This window comes from Eubalaena glacialis, chromosome X, assembly GCF_028564815.1.
Source record: "Eubalaena glacialis isolate mEubGla1 chromosome X, mEubGla1.1.hap2.+ XY, whole genome shotgun sequence".
Taxonomy (NCBI): domain Eukaryota; kingdom Metazoa; phylum Chordata; class Mammalia; order Artiodactyla; family Balaenidae; genus Eubalaena; species Eubalaena glacialis.
The window spans coordinates 82,940,003-82,962,631 of record NC_083736.1 but is presented as its reverse complement, the minus strand read 5'-3'; the positions used below and the strand labels follow the sequence as shown (position 1 = coordinate 82,962,631).

Here is a 22,629-nt window from a genome sequence, read left to right as displayed (position 1 = left end):
AATCACTATGTCCAGACATGGTGTTGAGACATTTTGCATCATTGTCTCATTTAACCCCCTACTAAATACAGCTTTATTCCCATTACATAGATATGGATACTGAGTCAATTAAAAGCTAAGTTCGAGTCCAAACTTTTGTAATTAGTAAGTGGCAGAGCTGTAATGTGAAACCACTTTACTCAAAATCTCAAGTTTTGACTATGGCACTTTATTTTCAAAACCCAAGTGTGTGTTGCTCTGAAAAACAAAGATAATTTTTTGGGAATTCACTTATCTGGAATTCATGGTGATAGGAAATAAAACTGAATTAAAGTTTTTGCTTCAAAAATGATGCAAATTATTTGAGTGAGTGAGATTATGTGAGGAAATGTTGCATATACTTAAAGGAACAAGCCCCTTTTGAATTCCAGAGGCACCCAATTATATGCAAGTGAAAATCTTATCTAGTTATTAAAACATATACACTTACTCTGCCAAATAGTTAAGGCAGGAATATGCCAGATGAGAAAAGAGAGACCCAGAGAAGTCATGTTTTTTCACAGGTTTATAGCAGAAATTAATACAACTAAATCAGACCTAAGAGAGACATGCCTGGAATATACATTTACATCAGGAGAAATACTCCAGTTATAAGGAAATATTCATTTTTGTTTTAATTATTTGCTTTGTTTATATACGCATTGCTTTATTTTTGTATATAAACATGACATTTTTAATGATGTAAAGAGAAACTCTGTTTTTCCATTCATAAACATTTCAACACCAAATATGTGTATGTTTTACCCACACCAACCAATTTCCCAACTCTCCAGACACCAATTGAGTGTCTTACAATTCATTTATGACACTAACTACCTGGAGTTAGTGCAGACCCCATAGATTAAGGGCTCAGTCCCACAAGACTGCCCTCACTTCAAATGTCAGACACAAGTCTCTGGTTGTCATCTGTACATCTGACCAACTACCTATAAATCAGGGGTCCCCACAACCCCCTCCTCAGTTCGGATTATTTGCTATAACAATTCTTAGAACTCAGGCAAACACATTTACCAGTTTATTATGAAGGACTTAATAAAGGATACAGATTAACAGTCAGATGAAGAAGTACATAGGGTGAGGTCCAGAAGTGTCCTGAATACAAAAGGTTTTGTTTTCATAGAGTTGGGGTACACCACCCTCCCAGTATGTGGATGTGCTCACCAACCCAGAAACTCTTCAAACCCCATAGTTTAGGGATTTTTATGGAGACTTTATCATATAGGTATGATCAATTATTACCTCAATCTCTAGCCTCTCTCATCTCCTTGGAGGTTCAGGGGTGGGGTGGAAAATTCTAACCTTCTAATCATACTTTGGTTTTTCTGGTGACCAGCCCCAATCCTAGAGCTATCTAGGTGCCTCAGTCACTAGTCATCTCATTAGCATATGTGGATGAAAAAATGTTGCCCGCCATATTAGCAAACAAATGATGCTATGGCCATCAAGCCATCAGCCACTTCCACTGCCCCCACGGTGAGTCCTGAGGGAATTCAGTATGTAGACAAATTGGCTGCCCACTACCAAGCCCTCAGCCACTGCAGCCACGCCCAACGAGGTACCATGAGTGGACTCAGATTGGGAAAGTACAGGATACTGGCTCTAGATAGCTAAGGTGCATATCAAAGAAATGATTTCAGTAAAACCAGACTCTTGCATCTTCCCATACATAGAAAAGCACTAAATTCCTTAACTTGAGATGTCTGGTTTTCTTTAATTAACAGTAATCTTTTGATGTTCTGACTACTTGGTTTTTTTTTTTTTTTTTTGACTACTTGGTTTTTGTTGCAAAAAAACCCTTTATATCCTGGTTCCTCCCTCACCTCTTTGAAGCAGTCACTCAGAGCTATCTGAGAGGCTGCAACCTAGGCTTGAGTCCTCAGAAAGTCCACCTAATAATATATAATTGTCAACTTTTAGGTTGTGCTTTTTTTTTTCAGGTGACACAACAAAATAATTATAAAAGTCTAAAGATGCTGGCACATTAATAGAAAATTATGCAGTCATATTAATTACTCAACCCATCATTATTTCATATGAAAATGTCTCCCAAGATTAGGCCAATTAGGTTTGCAGGTTTTCAATCAGTCTTCTCAGGTTCCAAAAGAAAGAGTAGTCTCAGCAATATATGACTTCATCCTTTCAGGCATCTGGTATAAATGAACTAAGAGATAATATCATCTCTTGCTCTTAGCCTTTTTTGATGTGTTAATGTAATATCGAGTTTCCCTCATTATATAACAGGGAAGAGCCAAATCTGACTACATGTTGGACCTGTTTCTTTTACTTTAACCTTTGCTTTCCACTGCTTTTGTTCACTAAAAGGATACTGTCTATACATAATGGTCCGCCTTGGGGAACCCTGCCCCCCTCTGCCTGAATGTTAAACCAAAGTGCCTTTGTCCAGGGAAGCATCCCGACCCTGCCCACCTGTGGATGGTTGCAAGAAAGAAGAAATTAACACATCCCCTCCCTGTGCCTGGCCATTCCAGGGGATATTTGCAAAACTTATGGCCTTTTTACTTTACTTCCTCATCTCCTCCCCCTCTCTGTGCTATAAAAGAAACTGGCATCCAAACCCCGATAAGATGGTTCTTTTGAGACACGAGTCTGCTATCTTCTCTGTCTGCCAGCTTTCCAAATAAAGTCGTATTCCTCGCCTCAACACCTCATCTCCTGAGTTATTGGCCTGTTGGGCGGCAAGCAGAGCGAACCTGGACTCGGTAACAGTTACATAACCCATTTATTGATTTATTTACTCTTAGCCACTATTTCTCTTAAACCAAACTTTTCCACCTTTGGGAAGAACATTAGGTTCAGCCACTGTGCTGGTCTATATTGCAGGCAAAAATACTACTTCTTCTGATGGACATAGACATATCCTACTTTAATGCACCCAAAATTTTTCCATAGAGATTTCCATAGGGTCATGCCCCATATAGGCATCCCTTCTCAATTGCTCTTCTGCCTCGCCATATGCCCAGGCCATTCGCCACTGTCCATGAGTCAGTAAAAATTCAAACAGAGGAACTTTCATCACTGTTCAATCATTCCATCTCTGCCAGGAAACAGAATACAATTTAGCTCACTGAACTGATTTGTTTTTTGTCTTCTTCAATCAGTATTTCCATCCACTGGTCTTAATGTGTAGCTTTCCAAACAGGAAACCATTTCATTCATCTTGGAACTGCTATCTGTAAACGAAGTAGCTCTTTGTTGGTCAATCAAGAGCTGTTCATAGGGTACTGTTCATGTGGTAATCAGTTTTGTCAGCTCCTCAGGTAATTCCATAGTCAATCCTAAAGTAAAACAGTCTCCCTGCTAATTAATATATCCTCTTTGCTTTCCCCCACTAGCATGATATTGTATTAACCATTTCCATTTTATTCTGGAACTCTTCTGGACATTGTCCTTTCCATTAGAGTGTTTTTCAGTTTCACTCAAGACATCATTGGTATTTCAGGCTTCAAACTGGTTTTATGTCCTTCAGTTTTAGGGATAGTTTTAATTAATGTCCAAAAGCAAGCTGATTCTTCCTCAAATGGAAATTCTCTCTTTCAAAGTCCCAGTAGTCATAGCTGAGAGACACAGACTTGTGCCATAAGTTTCAGTATAAGTTTTACACAGGGATGTTGTACAGAGAATTTGTTTTTATCAGCACTTAAGCTTCTATTCTACAATGTGTAAACTCAGGCAATCTTAATGGTCTCCAGTTACCATGGTCAAATAATATTGCTTGAAGAACAGGTTTATATATCTTCTGTTTTATACTAGGTAGGGTAAATGTTCCCCAGTCAGACACACTACTCATGCCCATAATACATGCAGGTAAAAGAGGCATTACCACTTCATATAAAGCCTACTCAAACATACTAATTCCCCCAAATTTTACCTTAATCCCAATAAACCTTACATCCTAAATGTAACCTTCATTGTGACTTCATACAACAACTTTTAGTTTTACAATATCCATTCCCATAAAACATTCAGGTAAGAGAGACACAATTTCTTTACATAAAGCCTGTTTAAACATTCTAATTTTAATAATCCTATCAACTCTTACATTCTCTCAATCTAATTGTAGCCCACATCAGGGTTTCATTAATAGTTCCACAGTGCATGAGGCTGCCATATCAAGGGGTCCCAGAAATGTATTTTCTCTACTCCTCAACCATTTACCCACTTGGGTACATAAGGCTTTGGGTTCCCAGCAGGGAGTTGAGCCAAGGAAACTTGGCTCTTTTGTCCGTCTTTATCTTGGTAATCTGCCTGACTATGGTCCCAAGATATAACAGGTCAGGTTTATCATTGTAAGCTTTCCCTTCCTGCTTATTAAATTTCTCCTAACTGGGGTTAATGAAGTGCATTTCTCTGGGGTTCCTTAATGTTGGAGAACTAACAGAGAGTCCTTTGGCCTGCCCAACTTTAGGTGGTACTGTATTAGGACCGTTGTTTCAACTCCATCAATATCTGTTTTGTCGGGGGGGGGGGTTGGTCTCATTTCTTAATAACCATCTAAAGACTTTCATCCTGCTAGGATGAATCTCCACTTTCTTTTTCCTCTTTGTTTCACCTCTATCAACATTTTCTTTATTAACCTTATTTCTTAATAATCATTTAAAAATTACCACTTTGCTGGAACAAGACCTTTGATTCTCCTCTCTGCCTTTCTCCATTCTCTTATTAATTAACCTAATGTTTCATTAGCTTCTGTAAAGCCTATGAGGGAAAGTTGAAGCACCAACTTCAATAAGGTTTCTAGAACTGTGGCTTAAGTTTGCACAATAAAGTTATGACGGGGTTTAGGACATGCTACCCCAAAACATGGCACCTTGGCATACTGAATATCTTAAGCTAAAGACATTTGAGAAAACAAAGAAGCAAGAAGATTACTCTGACCGCCCCACCTTGTCCTTCTTCCCTGAAAGCACGAGATAAGTCTCCCATGTGAAAGATACCCTCCTTGTACCAGGAATAAGGAAGATATCTTTATCATCAGAGATAGAAAATTTAGGGCCAAGAAGATTATATAAACAAACCTTGTTAATTCTTCACTATTTACTTCCCATTGCCCATACCACTTTATCTTGTCATTTCTTCACATATCTATTGTTTCTTTCCCTAAAAGGCATAAAAGCTTCCTCCTTTGGTTGCTTCTTTGAGTTTTCATTCTCTTGTATAGGCTCCCATGTACATGTAAAAATTCAGTAAAATTTGTGTGCTTTTCACCTATTAATCTCTCTTATGTCAGTTTCACTCTTTGGCCCAGCCAGAGTCTCAAAGACAGTAGAGGAGGACTTATCCTCCCCTATAGTTCTATGGGGTGTACATTCAAAAGGGGTCTCCTAAAGCACAGCATTTTTTGTTTCAGTTTTATTGAGATTTACTTGGCATACAGCTCTATGTAAGTTTAAGGTATACAGGTATACTGCATAATGACTTGATATACATACATTAAAATGTTTATAAAAATAAGTTTAGTTAACATCTATCTTCTCATATAGTTAGAATTGTTTTCTTTGTGATGATAACTTTTAGGGTTTAATCTCTCAGCAATTTTTAAATATACCATGCAACAGTGATAACCATAGAAATCATATAGTACAATACATCACCAATACTTGTTTATTGTATAACTGGAAGTTAATACCTTTTAACCACCTTCATTCAATTCCCCCACCTCTCAGCTCCCATATCTGGTAACCACAAATATATTTTTCTATGAGTTTGGTGGGGATTCTTTGTTCTGTTTTGTTTTGTTTTTTAGATTTCACATGTGAGATCATACAGTATTAGTCCTTCTCTGTCTGACTTATTTCAATCAGCAAAATGCCCCCAACCCCAGCCATGTTGAAACTAAGCAGGAACCTGTAGGTCTTCCCCTCCTGGGCACGGGAAGCCTTTCTGTTCAGCCTCCATGACATTCCCTGAGTTCCAAAGCACAGATTCGAACAGTTGCTAATCCAGGAAGGACAGGGATGCAGAGTCAAAGGAGGAAGAGTCAAGAAACAATAGTACAGCCTTGGGGCAGGGTCTTGGTACCACCTGAAGGGACACATCGTCTTCGAGGGCAGGAGCCCACTGTGTCCCCCTTTGCCTGGCAAAGCAATAAGCTATTCTTTTCTACTTCACTCAAAATTCTGTCTCAGAGATTTGATTCGGCACCAGTGTACAGAGGTTGAGTTTTCAGCATCAATTTTGGCACCCAGCATGGGGCTGATTTGGGGATGGTCCCAGCGAGGGGGGTGGTCCCCTCGCTTGATTGGATACTCTGCTGTTTTCTCCATGCCAGCCTCTTTTGAGAGAGTGGAGGGTTGGAGAATTCCTTAGAGGTCAGATTGCCTGGGACACTTGCCTGGAAAGGCCAAGCCCCAGTCATACCCTATTTAACATCCAGCAGCTGGAACTCCAAGGCAGGAGTAGATGGTGGAAAAAGGGCTTCCCTAGCAGCTGCCAAGGCCATCTTTGCCTTGAGGACGTTCCTCTTTTCCTCCTACCTGTACCGCCCTGGACTTCCTACTCCAAGGAATTATTTTGGGAAAGCAGAAAAGTAGCATTTGGGATGTCACAACACCTTGGCCAGCATTTGGATAAGTCCCCTGGTGTGTACCCGAGGCCCCTTTGGCCCTGTCTGTTTCAGGGAGCCTTGGTTCCCATTTGGGGGATTTTCCATTCCAGGGAATCCCATTTTGAAGGTGCACTGCTTGGACAGAGGTCATGGGCTAAGTGGGGCTTGGAAGCCGATTTGAGCCTTGTGCTGCTTGGTTTTTGGTTTTTGGTTTAAGGCGTCCGTTGCTGGCAAGGATTTTGATTTGTTCTTGGTCCACGTGTGAGTGTTCTATCGATCAAACATGGAAAATGCTTCTTTAATCCTACCTGATAGCCTCCTGGGGAAAAATTTGTCAGATTGGTCAACCTATAGCTATGAATCTATGATTAAAAAGAATGAGATTCTATTGTAATTCTGTTTGGCCAATGTATATTCCTAAAAGTGAGGAGAGATGGCCTTTGTATGGTAGCCTAAATTATTATCTTCAGGTAGAATTGTATTGTCACAAGAATAGAAAGGCTGGGAATTCTCTCCGCTCCATCTGGACTAGCCACTCTGTGTTCCCTGAGAGCCCAACTCTGGGTTTGTTCCCTTTCAAGAACTGAGCCAATATGTTTGAAAGCCTCTGTCTGGGAGTGGAAGTGGAATTTTTAAACTATACCTCTGATTTTCTGTCTGTGAGGCCATAGCCTATCTGTCATTTGTGGTTGTTTTTTGTGTGTATTGTTTTGGGGTGAGCCACTCTAGCTTGCACAGAGTGAGAAAACTCTACCCGCTCATTGCAAGCCACTTTGAGTCCTCTGACTGGGAATGGAAATGAAATCTTCAGGCTATACCTTGTCTGATCTTTGGTTTGTGGGACCATGTTTTGTTGTTTGTATGTATGTGTGTCAGTACTTGCAATGACCGGTTGAGATAAATAACAGGGTTCACATGTGACAACACCAGGGTACCCTTCCCTATTGTGTCAGGCTTTGCTTGAGGCAGAATATTGGTTGGGATTTTCTGTTTTGGAATAACATTGTTATGGGTAACCAGAGCTCTGTTCCATCTTGTAACCCTCCCCCCTTGGGTATTTTTACAAAACTGGGAGATTTTCAGCTATTCTCCCATGAAAAGGAGTTGTTATTTCTCTCCTACTGTACCTGGGCCCTCCAGAACACTTATCTATCTAGACCATCTCTAGTTCCTGAGACTGAAGAAGAAGGTAAGGAAAGAAGGCCTTTTTAAACTCAAGTTGAAAAACTGTGAGATTTCTGGTTCTGGCTTTATGTAAAACTTAACTTGTAAATGAGCTCTATTTAACTGGCTCAAAAGTAAGCACTTACAAATTAAATCTAAATATCTAGAAAATTGGCTAAGATAAATTTTAGGAGCACATGATCTGGGAAATATTCAGTACTGAATTTATATTTGCTATTGAAGGTGGCTTAAGCTTGTTGGTTTGATTAATATAGACATGCCTTTAGAGTGAACAATGTTAAGTAATGCAAATGAGATAAGAGCTTTTAGGTAAACTCTTTAGGAATGATTATTTTAGGAATGTCTACTTAAGAATAATCCCTTCAGATACTCGGTAACTTAAAATTTTAGAATTAAGTTAAATGATGGAAGTTTATTGAATAGGTAGGTCATTTCAAAATAAAAAGGAGGGCTTCCCTGGTGGCGCAGTGGTTGAGAATCTGCCTGCCAATGCAGGGGACACGGGTTTGAGCCCTGGTCTGGGAAGATCTCACATGCCGCGGAGCAACTAGGCCCGTGAGCCACAACTACTGAGCCTGCGCGTCTGGAGCCTGTGCTCCACAACAAGAGAGGCCGCGATAGTGAGAGGCCCGCGCACCGCGATGAAGAGTGGCCCCCGCTTGCCGCAACTAGAGAAAGCCCTCGCACAGAAACGAAGACCCAACACACCCAAAAATAAATAAATAAATAAAAATAAAAATAAAATAAAAAGGATACTGAAACATTAATTACTGAGTATTGGCTTCCCTTTGCAGAGAGACTAAAGGCATTTAGGAAACTAAAGGTATTTGGTGCCACCCTGAGATATTCTCTATAAGACAGCACATGTCTTTAGAAATTATTGGCATTTATGTTTATCAATCTACAGAGTCCTGGTGTAGAAGACAATTCATGGATGCTTAAGGAAAGTAGGATGTGTGTTTTGAACAAAAGAAGTTATGAGGAATGGCACTGTGTTTTCTTAAAGGAAAAAAATCAGTGATTTTTTGCCCTAGAGTTGGTTGCTTTTGAATGGAAAAGAGAGGGCCAAAATAATATGGATACAGAAAGTTGTATAAGGTCTGCAGAAAAGGAAATTTAGTTGGGTAAATGGATTTTGTTGGGAGTGGGCTAGGAACAGATTAAATTTGGTTTCTCCCTCCAAACTTTTCTTGGAATGTTGCTTTTGATAACAGTTTGTTAAGTTCCTTTGCCTTTAAGTGATCTTCATTTGCCGTTGAAATCTTTTCTCTTTGGTTAAATCAGTAAGTATTGTTTGGCAGTTTCTAAAAATTATTTTGACCTCCAGCTAACTTTGAGATGCTTCAGAGGGCCCCTGAGTCATCTCAGAGAGAAATACTTAACTAGGATTATTTGGTATGTTAAATTAAATATAATCAGTTAAATTAAACGTAATCCCAGCTATTGTAACCAAGTTTCTTTACCGATTACATTGTAATCAGATGGTTAACCATGCCCTCTTAAGTCTTTCTATCATTTATAGATAGTTATTGTTGTACTCTGATGCTTTTTCAAAAGTGTTTTATCTTCAAGAAGATTTATGCAAAGGATCCTTTTGACAAATATAGGTCTCTGATAAATTTCACATCATTCCGCTGAACTAGGTAAGAAATTTTAAAAATCTTAATGGAGAATCTGATAAATTCATAAAATGTTAACAAAAGGATTAGTTACTGAGTGAACTGGTAAATAACGTTTATGATTTTCTAGACATAGGGAAGCCCTTCCCCTCAAGCTACTTATGACTTAGAGCAATTGGGTAAATTACACCTCTGTAGGTAAAATTGAAATATCTTTCTCTTCTCTCTGCCTGGCCCTTCAGAAATTGGAGACTCTTGGGTTATGAAGATGAGGGTAATTTTAAAGAAAAGGATTATGTTTCAATAGATATGAAATTCTAGTTCTGTTAATTGAAGTGTGTATTTATGAAAGTCATTGTATTAGCCACAATTTTGCCCTGATGTTTAGGAGGAAAGGAAAATTTCCTAGAGGAGTTATCAGAGTGTAATTACTCATGATGTATCACTGCTTGTTTTAGGTCTATTGCTAAAAACACGAGTACAATGCTCATGTGACAATTGGGTATAAATGATAAAATGCATCACTTATAAAGCATATCCTCATTAACATACCTCTGAGCTTGTTCATGATACCTGATCAGTTTTCCTGCAAAGTGGATCGACAAGGCAAACACAAAGAAGGCCTAGCACCGAGGGGCATGATCTACACCTGGGGCAAACAGCTGAATCACCCCAGCACCAAGGGACAGATATTTTGATCATTGATGTCTTCTGTTGAAAGACTTGCAATCAGAAGTGGAAATGAAAAAAAAAATCTGCATGTATTGAGGTACAGGGAAGTCACTCTGGCCTATACATGGTTTAACTTTAAAAAGCAGCCTGTTTTGTGGCCTTTCAGACATACATTGTACATCTGCTTTGACAGTGAAGAGGGGAATGCATTTAAAAGTCAAAAAGGAGTAATTATGGTAAAACTAGGTGACCACTGTGGATGTGATTTCAGACTCATTCCTGTATTGTTGTACACTTGAATTTTCTGAGCTATGCCAGATTCGAGATGGCACAAGGATTTAAAAATTCCCCCACCCTCTCCAACGAGATTTTTCCTAAGATTTATGAGGATTACACCTGGATCAAGGTTGAGGAGAGGCCTTCCCAGCCAGAACGGAAAAAGCATAGGAAGTGACAAAAGCCCTTCTTAAGGACATTATTCCTAGGTATGGCCTTCCCTCTAACTATTCAGAACAACAATGGATATGCTTTCATTGTAGAAATAGCACTAACAGTAAAATAAAGCTTTAGGTATAAAATGGGAACTTCACTCAGCATGGAGACCCCAATCTACGGGAAAGGCTGAGAAGATGAATCACAGGCTGAAGAAAACTCTCGCCAACCTATGCCAAGAAACTCATCTAAAATGGAAAAAGCTTTTGCCAATTGCTCTCCTTCATATATGGTGGCCCCTAGAAACAAGCTAGGATTGAGTCTTTATGAAATTATATACAGGAGACCACACTTTGCTCCTAAGAGTAAACGAAGAAGAGAAATATTTCTAACACAGGAAGTAAAATAAATAAATAAAATAAACAGTATGTACAACAGGTTAATCAATTGTTAATTGCTATGCATAAGTTTGTGTCCCACAGGTCTCCCCCTCACCTGGAAGCTCCCTTGCATCCCTTCAAAGCAGGAGACCGGGTGCTGATGAAAGTTTGGAAAGAACAAGAAACTGAGCAACAGCTGGAGGAAAAATGGTAGGGACCATACGACATCCTCCTTACTACTCACACCTCCTTAAACCTGGATGGAGTTAAACTGTGGATATATCACACTAGAGTAAAAAGATTATCTGAGGCTGACCAACTGAGCCTGCTGACAGCAGCTGAACAGACCTCGGGAAGTGGGCATCTCACCCACTGGGAGATCTTAAGGAAAAATGAGAGCTTTATTTCTTTTTCTTTTTTTTTTTTTTTTTACAGGGTGATTATAGCAACAGAGGGGGCATGTCCAGGAGGCCACGGGAGCCAGAAAGAGACCGTCCCAGACACTTCATGGAGGAAGTAAAATGACAAAGGTCTAGAGAATGAAGAGAGGCTTGTTAGGCAGAGAGGACTGGCAAACGCAAGTGCACCGAGGGCTGAGGGTAGTTTTGCTTTGCACGCTGCATGGTTTGGTAGGTAGAAGAGAGTGGCTAGATGAGGTTATCTTAGTAGGATGGGTTTGTGAATGTATCACAAAAATAACTGGATTTTCTTTAGTAAATGATAAGATTTTATAAGAATGAAAAAAGTGGCAATCTATGGATGGGGTGGGTAGAAAAAAAGAATGGAGAAAAGGAGAAGTGATCCCTATACTCACCAGGATGAAAGTATGGAAATGGTTACTGGAAGCCCTCTTTTTTTTTTAAATTAATTTATTTATTTATTTTAATCAGTCATCAATTTTATACACATCACTGTATACATGTTAATCCCAATCGCCCAATTCAACACACCACCATCCCCACCCCACCGCAGTCTTCCCCCCTTGGTGTCCATACGTTTGTTCTCTACATCTGTGTCTCAACTTCTGCCCTGCAACTCGGTTCATCTGTATCATTTTTCTAGGTTCCACATACATGCGTTAATATACGATATTTGTTTTTCTCTTTCTGACTTACTTCACTCTGTATGACAGTCTCTAGATCCATCCACGTCTCAACAAAGGACTCAATTTCGTTCCTTTTTATGGGTGAGTAATATTCCATTGTATATATGTACCACAACTTCTTTATCCATTCGTCTGTTGATGGGCATTTAGGTTGCTTCCATGACCTGGCTATTGTAAATAGTGCTGCAATGAACATTGGGGTGCATGTGTCTTTTTGAATTATGGTTTTCTCTGGGTATATGCCCAGTAGTGGGATTGCTGGGTCATATGGTAATTCTATTTTTAGTTTTTTAAGGAACCTCCATATTATTCTCCATAGTGACTGTATCAATTTACATTCCCACCAACAGTGCAAGAGGGTTCCCTTTTCTCCACACCCTCTCCAGCATTTGTTGTTTGTAGATTTTCTGATGATGCCCATTCTAACTGGTGTGAGGTGATACCTCATTGTAGTTTTGATTTGCATTTCTCTAATAATTAGTGATGCTGAGCATGTTTTCATGTGCTTCGTGGCCGTCTGTATGTCTTCTTTGGAGAAATGTCTATTTAGGTCTCCTGCCCATTTTTGGATTGGGTTGTTTGTTTCTTTAATATTGAGCTGAATGAGCTGTTTATATATTTTGGAGATTAATCCTTTGTCCGTTGATTCATTTGCAAATATTTTCTGCCATTCTCAGGGTTGTCTTTTCGTCTTGTTTATGGTTTCCTTTGCTGTGCAAAAGCTTTTAAGTTTCATTAGGTCCCATTTGTTTATTTTTGTTTTTATTTCCATTACTCTAGGAGGTGGATCAAAAAAGATCTTGCTGTGATTTATGTCAAAGAGTGTTCTTCCTATGTTTTCCTCTAAGAGTTTTATAGTGTTCAGTCTTACATTTAGGTCTTGAATCCATTTTGAGTTTATTTTTGTGTATGGTGTTAGGGAGTGTTCTAATTTCATTCTTTTACATGTAGCTCTCCAGTTTTCCTAGCACCACTTATTGAAGAGACTGTCTTTTCTCCATTGTATATCTTTGCCTCCTTTGTCATAGATTAGCTGACCATAGGTGCGTGGGTTTATCTCTGGGCTTTCTATCTTGTTCCATTGATCTATGTTTCTGTTTCTGTGCTAGTACCATATTGTCTTGATTACTGTAGCTTTGTAGTATAGTCTGAAGTCAGGGAGTCTGATTCCTCCAGCTCCGTTTTTTTTCCCTCAAGACTGCTTTGGCTATTCGGGGTCTTTTGTGTCTCCATACAAATTTTAAGATGATTTGTTCTAGTTCTGTAAAAAATGCCATTGGTAATTTGATAGGGATTGCATTGAATCTGTAGATTGCTTTGGGTAGTATAGTCATTTTCACAATATTGATTCTTCCAATCCAAGAACATGGTATATCTCTCCATCTGTTGGTATCATCTTTAATTTCTTTCATCAGTGTCTTATAGTTTTCTGCATACAGGTCTTTTGTCTCCTTAGGTAGGTTTATTCCTAGGTATTTTATTCTTTTTGTTGCAATGGTAAATGGGAGTGTTTCCATAATTTCTCTTTCAGATTTTTCATCATTAGTGTATAGGAATGCAAGAGATTTCTGTGCATTAATTTTGTATCCTGCAACTTTACCAAATTCATTAATTAGCTCTAGTGGTTTTCTGGTGGCAGTTTTAGGGTTCTCTATGTATAGTATCATGTCATCTGCAAACAGTGACAGTTTTACTTCTTCTTTTCCAATTTGGATTCCTTTTATTTCCTTTTCTTTTCTGATTGCCATGGCTAAGACTTCCAGAACTATGTTGAATAATAGTGGTGAGAGTGGACATCCTTGTCTCGTTCATGATCTTAGAGGAAATGCTTTCAGTTTTTCACAGTTGAGAATGATGTTTGCGGTGGGTTTGTCATATATGGCTTTTATTATGTTGAGGTAGGTTCCCTCTATGCCCACTTTCTGGAGAGTTTTTTATCATAAATGTGTATTGAATTTTGTCAAAAGCTTTTTCTGCATCTATTGAGATGATCATATGGTTTTTCTCCTTCAATTTGTTAATATGGTGTATCACATTGATTGATTTGCGTATATTGAAGAATCCTTGCATCCCTGGGATAAATCCCACTTGATCGTGGTGTATGATCCTTTTAATGTGTTGTTGGATTCTGTTAGCTAGTATTTTGTTGAGGATTTTTGCATCTATATTCATCAGTGATATTGGTCGGTAATTTTTTTTTTTTGTAGTATCTTTGTCTGGTTTTGGTATCAGGGTGATGGTGGCCTCATAGAATGAGTTTAGGAGTGTTCCTTCCTCTGCAATTTTTTGGAAGAGTTTGAGAAGGATGGGTGTTATGAGAGCTTTATTTCCATCTATTCTTATATTCCTGGCCTTTCCTCATAACACCATAGAAAATACCTTTTTACAACTGGCCTATTCATATACTGATTCTTTCAATTATTCTAACTGCTGGATATATATGGTCAGCTTCCTATTTCTGCATCTTCAGGATTGCCTTGGTGGGTTTTCCCCTTACAGGGAATGGTTTGGAAACAACTCACTACACCAAGTCTCTCTGAAGTGACAGTTCCAGACTGGATTTCAGACTTATTGCCCTGAATTCTTAAGGAAATGAGATCTATTCTGTCTACTAAAGTTCCATTTGTTACTTCTCTTACCTCTAAATGGGTCTGTTCCACTAAAGCAGCAGACCAAGGGGTTGAGATCTTAATTATATAAGACTCAGATCCAGGACTTGGAACTCAAATATTTTTAATTCACTATCCTTTCCCCCAAATTTAGGTAGGACTATGCTCCACTTCAGCAGGAATTAGACAGAACTGTCATTGCTCTGTTCCCTGAAAGATTTGGGGAAAGATAAAACCGAAGTGGGGGCTAAAACTGAGTCTCCCTAAAACCGAGTTTCTCTGCCAAGCTTATGGATAACATCTCTATCCAAAGTGATCATTCTTTATTCTTGTCTGACACCTGTTCACCTCAAGATTGAGGAGTATCAAAGAAAAAGGGGGGGATTGAAACTCAATAGGACCCTGTAGGGGCTCCTGGGCACAGGGAGCCTTTCTGTTCAGCCTCCATGACCTTCCCTGAGTTCCAAAAGGCAGATTCGAATTGTTGCTAATCCAGGAAGGGAAGGGATGCAGGGTCAAGGGAGGAACAGTCAAGAAACAATAGTACAGCCTTGGAGCAGGATCCTGGTTCCACTCAAGGGACACATAGTTTTCGAGGGCAGGAGCCCACTGTGCCCCCATTTGCCTGGCAAAGCAATAAAACTATTCTTTTCTATTTCACCCAAAACTCTGTCTCAGAGATTTGATTTGGCATCAGTGTACAGAGGCTGAGCTTTCAGCATCAATGTTGTCACAAATGACAGAATTTTCCTCTTTTTTATGACTCAATAGTATTCCATTTATATCACATTTTCTTTATCCATTCATCTGTTGATAGACACTTAGGCTGTTTCCATACCTCAGCTATTGTAAATAGTGCTGCAGTGAACATAAGGGTGCAGACATCTCTCCAACATAGTGAATTTGTATCCATTGAATATATACCCAGAAGTGGAATTGCTGCATCATAGGGTAATCCTATTTTTAGTTTCTTTGAGAAACCCCCATACTGTTTTCCACAGTGGCTTCTTAAAAGATAAAATTCAACAGAGTAAATTTTAAAGACTTTATTGGTGTACAGCATAGGAAATATAGTCAATAATAATGTAATAACTTTGTATGGTGACAGATGATAACTAGAATTATGGGGGTGATCATTTTGTAATGTATAAACATATCAAATCACTATGTCATACACCTGAAACTAATATGGTTTTGTAAGTCAATTTCACTTCAATTAAAAAAAAATATTTTATTGGCTTTATGCAATGATTCATGAATCAGACATTCTTCAATCTAGCAGACAGGAAGGAGCTCTGAGGAGCTGTACAAAATGAAAAACTTTTACAGGCAGAAGGGAATGGGAGCAAAAAGGAAAAAAAGCAGAATTGTTATGGCAAGGTAACTTTCCTTTAGGGGATAGCAGGAGTCGATCAGGCAGATTACCTAACTAGTGCTGGTCAGGTGATTCCTGATTGACTGGATTAAGTTTACATATCTGGAAAAGGTCAAAACTGTGAATAAGTCTTGATTTGCTGATGTGAGGCTTAAGATAAGTGAATCCATTTTGGGTCTGTTTTGTTTTTAACGGGTTTTACCAATTTACTTTTCCACCAAATATGCACAAGGGTTTCCTTTTCTCCACATCATTGCCAACACATGTTATCTCTTGTCTTTTTCATGATAGCCATGCTAAGAGGTGTGAGGTGACATTATGGTTTTGATCTTCACTTCCCTGATGATTAGTCCTATTGAGCATCTTTTTATATACCTTTTTACCATTTCTCTCTGAAGAAATGTTTTTTTCAGAATATCTGCCCATTTTTAATTGGATTATTATTGCTTTTTTTGTTACTGTTATTAAGTTGTATATGTTCGTTAAATATTTTGGATATTAACCCCTTATAAGATATATGGTTTACAAATATATTCTCCCATTCCATAGGTTGCTTTTTTATTTTGTTGTTTATTTCTTTTGTGATGCAGAAGCTTTTTAATTGATGTAATCTTATCAGTTGTTTACTTTTGCTTTCATTGCCATTGCTTTTGATGTCATATCCAAAGATCATTGCCAAGAGCAATGTCAAGGATTTTTTTTTCCTTTGTTTTCTTCTAGGAGTCTTACGGTTTTGGGTCTTATGTTTAACTGTTTAATTCATTTCAACTGAATTTTTGTGAGAGGTGTAAGATAAGGGTCAAGTTTCATTATTCTTCAAGTGAATATACATTTCCCCATCACCAATTAATGGAGAGACTATCCTTTCCCCAGTTAAATATTGTTGGCTCCCTTGTCAAATATTATTTGACTATATGCAAAAGGATTTATTTATGGGATTTTGATTTTGTTCTATTAGTCCATGTGTCAATTTTTATGCCAGTACCATACTGTTTTGATTAGTATACATTTATAACATAGCTTTAAAGCAGGAAGTGTGATGCCTCCAACTTTATTCTTTCTCAGGAATGCTTTGACTATTTGTGGTCTTTTGTAATTTTCTATGAATCCTAGTATTTTTAAATTTATTTCAGTGGAAAGTCATTACAATTTTCATAGGTATTGCATTGAATCTATAGATGGCTTTGGGTAGTATATATATTTAAACAATATTAATTCTTTCTATCCAAGAACACTGGATATCTTTCCATTTATTTCTGTCATATTCAATTTCATTCTTCAAAAGCATAGTTTTCAACATACAGATCTTTTAACTCCTTGGTGAAATTTATTCCTAAATATTTTATTGTTTTTGATGCTGTTGTGAATGCCTTGTTTTCTTTATTTCTTTTTCAGATAGTTCATTGTAAGTGTGGAGAAATGCAACTGTTTATATAGGTTGATTTTGTATTCTGCAACTTTACTGAATTTGTTAGGATTTTCTAAATGTAATAAGTCATGGGAAACAGAGACAAATTTACTTTTTCTTTCCAATTTAGATGCCATTTACTTCTTTTTTCATGCCTCATTGCTCTGGATAGAACCTTCATTTCTATGCTGAATAGGAGTGATGAGAATAGGTAACTTTCTTGTTTCTGATCTTAGATGAAAAGCTTTCAACTTTTTACTGTTGAGTGTGATATTGGCTATGGGCTTCTATATATGGAATTTATTATGTTGCAGCTCGTGCTTCTATACTCAGTTTGTTGAGAAGTTTAATCATGAAAGCATATAATTTGCCAATTGCTTTTTCTGCATCATTTGAAATTATCATATAAGTTATCTTACAGTCTATTAATGTGGTGTGTCACATTTATTGATTTGCATATGTTGAACCATCCTTGAATCTAAGGGATAATTTGTGTATGATCCTTTTAATATTGAGTTTGATTCAATAACATTTTATACAGAATATTTTTAACTATATTCATCTGGGATATTGGTGTGTAGTTTTCTTTTCTTGTAGTTTTATTCTGGTTTTGATGTCAGTGTAATGCTGGCCTTGTAAAATGAGTTTGAGAGTGTTCCATCCTCCTATATTTTTGGAAAAGTTTGAGAATAACTGTCATTAATTCTTCATTAAATGTTTGGTAAAATTGACCATTGAAACCATCTGGGCCTGGGCTTTTTCATTTGGGGAGGTTTTATTGATTCTGACATAGAGATGTCAGATTTATTTTGACTTGAAACCTTAAATTCACAATATTGTGGACCATACTTGCCAAGATACTGAGGTAAGCCATGGAAGTAAATCAGTTTTTTAATAATGACTTACTCAGACACAAATACTCTGGAATTCCCCTTGCCCTTGACATTGAATAACAATGCTCTGTAGTTACTCTATTCTTCCAGGATATTCAGTACAATATTTGGCTAAAAATTCAAAATAAGAGTGTATAAGTCTCAGATTATACATTTCAAAATTAAGACATTCAAATTTAGTTTCTATCATTCATGACAAAGAATCTAGTAATTGTGAAATACACAATAATGTGCTTATTCTTATCCATCATGAAGAATCAGTAGTAATCTTAGAACACATAGACATATCGAATGCAGGTTTATATTGTGTGGATTCATTAGTTTGACAGATTCTGAAAAGCAAAATATTTATTCATTGATTTTCACTGTAAAATTATGTATTTTTATATAATGCCATGGAATCTACTAAGTAAAAAGAGTAGCTATATATATATTTGGTTGTGACAAATCCATAATCATAGCTATTTGTTTACTCACTAAATACTTTTATTCAGGATTGCTTTTGGCAGAACTTGCTAATATCAGAAATGAAGCAGGGGGCATCCCTTCAAAATGTACAGTTAATTAAAAAGATAATAAAGCAATACTATGAAAACCTTTCTGTTCATTAATTTGTCACCTTAGAAGAAATATATCAATTCCTCAGTAACCAAAAATTACTGCAATACTCCCACTATAAAATAAATAACTTCAATAGCCTTATAACTATTAAGGAAATTCAGTTCATAGTTACAAATCTCCAGAAAAAGAAATATCAATGCCCAAATGGCTTCATTGGAAAAATTTCCCAAATGTTTAACCACCAATCCTACATAATCTGTTTTAGAAAATAGAAGAGAACACTTCCCAAATCACCCTGAGAATCTAGTATACCAATACCAAAACCAAAAAATGGCCACACAAAAAAACAAAATTATAGACCGGTATCTCTCATGTACTTAGATGCAAAATCTCAATAAAATATTATCAAATCCAATTGAACAAAAAGTCAGACTAACTATATTCAATGACGAAGTGGGACTCCAGATATACAAAAGTTAAATATCAAAATTTTTAAAAAAATCAATGAAATCCACAGTATTAACAAGCTAAAGAAGAAAAATCCCTTGATCATATCAATTAAAGCAGAAAAGCATTTGACAAAACCCAGTAATATTCATACTAAAAAGTCTCACCATGTGATAGAGTGGATCTTTCTCAACTTGATAAATAGCATCTGTCAAAAAAAATTATATGGCTAAAATTATGCTTAATGATGAAAGACAGAATGCTTTACCACTAAAATTAGGAATAAGACAAAGATGTTCACTCTCACTACTTTTATGCAGCATAATGCTGGAAATTCTAGATACTGCAGTAAGACACAAAACAGAAATTTAAAAACATACAGATCAGAAAACATAGTTTTATTTCTTCCTTTTCATTATGTACACTTTTTCGTTCTTTTGACCAAAGATCTAAATAAATGGAAAGCCATACATATCTATGGTTTTGAAGACTCAATATTGTAAAGATGTTAATTGTCCCAAAATTGATCTATAGTGTTTAATGTATATCCTATCAAAATTCCAGCAAGTTTTTTGTAGACATAAATAATGTTATACTAAAATTTATCAGGAAAGACACAAACCTTAAAATTGATAAAACAGTTTTGACAAAGAAGAATAACCTGAGAGGAATAACTTTAAGTAGTAAGGCCTAATGCATAGCTATGGTAATAAAGAAAGGGTGGTATTGACAGAGAAACATATTGATCAATACAATAGAATAAAGACCCCATTATTCGCCCCATACAAATATGGCTTACTGATTTTTTAGAAGATGGAAAAGGAATTCAGTGGAAGAAGGAAGAACCTTTCTACAAATGGTTCTGGGAAAATTGGGTATGCCTCTGTATAAACAAAACAAAAACAAAAACCATCAACCTCAACCTATATGCCATACCTTATACTACAATTAGCTTAAAATGGATCAAAGGTTTATATGTAAAAATTAAAACTATAAAATACAGAAAACTATAAAACTTACAGGAAAAATCCTGGAAGAAAGTCTTCAGAATCTAGAGCTAAGCAAATACTTCTTAGGCATGACACCGAGTCACAATCTACAAAAAGAAAAGTTGACAAATTGGACTTTAACAAAATTTAAAAGTTTTTTTCTAAAAAAGACCCATTAATAAGGTGAAAAGAAAAGTTGAAAGAAAAGACTGAGGGAAAATATTTGCAAATTACATTTCCAATAAAGAAATTGTATTCATAATATAAAACAAGCTCTCAAAACTCAACAATTTAAAAATCCAATTTAAAAAATGGGCAAAATAACTGACATTTCACCAAAGATATTTAAATGACAAATAAGAACACAAAAAGATGTTCAACATTATTAATCATTAGGAAAATGAAAATTAAAATCACAATGAGCTATCTCTACACTCTTATAAAAATGAGTAAATTTAAAAATAGTGACAACACTAAATGCTAGTGAATATGTGTAGAAATTGTAATGCTCATATATTGCTGATTGGAATGTAAAATGAAATGGTACAGTAACTCAGGAAAACAGTTAGGCAGTTTCTTATAAAACTAAATATGCAACCCAGAGATAAAACCATCCAACCCAGAGATAGAGCATTTAACCCAGAGATATGAAAAGATCTGTTTAAACAGAAACCTGTACATATTATGTTCACATCAGCTTTATATCTAATAGCCCCAAATTGGAAATAACCCAGATGCCCTTCAATAAGTGAATGGTTAAAGAAACTGTGGTACTTCTATATCATAAAATACTAGTCAGCAATACAATGAAGAAACTTGATACACACAGAAATTTAAGTGAATCCTCAGGGAATTATTTTGAGTGAGAAAAAGCCGATCTCAAAATATTACATATCATATGATTCAATTTACATAACATTCTTGAAGTGAAAAAAATGTTCAAAAATGAAGAACAGATTAGTGGTTGCCAAAGATTAGTGATTGGGGAGGGAGTTACACTGACCCTTTAGAGAACTGTTCTGCAGTCTGGCTGTGTCAATATCAATATTCTGGTTTTGATATATTTTGCCACGGTGTGAAACTATGTATATGGTACATGAGATCTCTGTGTTGTTTCTTACAACTGCATATGCATCTAAAGTTATCCAAATTTTTTAAATAATTAAAAAATCAGATAACCTCTTTGCCAGCTTCTCTCAATCTAAAGTAACAATTATTGAATTATACTTGCACTTACAGAGTGCCACATTACAACATCTTTATGAGTATTTTGCTATCTAATTATTATAAATCTATTCCCAAATACCCCAAGGAAGGCAACAGCCACAGGGTATGCATATGATTATGTCTTCAGGACAATATATTGGTATCTTTAAGGATATGTGTATATATTTAATATTTAGTGATCCCAAGAACTTTTTAACCTTCATCATGTTCAATCCCCTTCTATAGCATCAAGTTACATGAATTCAAAGGCTTATTTTATTATTATCCTGAACAATACACTATTGACAAAGAAACCTATTATTCATTCCATCATCAAAACCATTAAAGATCCAGCATGAATTGTTTTATTATTGTCTTTGCCAATCTCCTCTTCCTCGGCATGATTTCTTACATATTTTTTAATAAAGCAAAATAATTTGTTCTTTGCAAGTAACTAGATCTTCATTTCACCACGAACTTCAGTCTAGGAAACCACACCATCTCTTTGTATGCTCCCTGAATGCAGTATGAAAGTTATTATTTTTAATAATGAGTTTTAACTAATAATTTTGCAATCTGTCTTCTAGCTGAAATATATTTATACATGAAAATATATTTTGGAATAATTTTAATATATAAAGATTTTATCATTTTTGGAGAAAAATGGGGAATTCTGCTGAATAGAAGATGTAATAATTAAGTATTTACTCTGACAAAGATTAAAAAAGCAGTTTTTTACCACATATCAGGAAAGAGAATATTACTTAATAATCCTGAACTAAAACAAGGTGCTATGAACAAATGTCACTTGGCATTGAATTTCGTAGACATGTCTGACAACAAAATGAGTGAAAAAATATTTCTGTTTTCATACCATTAAATGAAAGATGTGCTACTTGGAACACTGAAGAAATAAGAGAAGGTATTCGTGGCAAAATAAAAGACGTATATAAAATTCCAAGGAATTCTGAATTCCAAGATTATGAATGCTAAATCATTTCTTATGTCTTTCTAATTATATACTAATTTATATTTATATTTGAAATTCTAGGAAAAGGAAGAGTAAAATACAAAAAAGGGAGTAATCTATATTTATATTCTCCACAAGGATCACAATAACTACTAAAACAACTTTGGTGAATTC

General features: G+C 36.4%; 1 pseudogene; it reads left to right on the top strand.

Annotated features, from left to right (window-relative positions):
- The first annotated feature begins 10,405 nt into the window (after positions 1–10,405).
- Positions 10,406–22,629, top strand: part of LOC133081832 (survival motor neuron protein-like) — a 48,080-nt pseudogene continuing 35,856 nt past the window's right edge.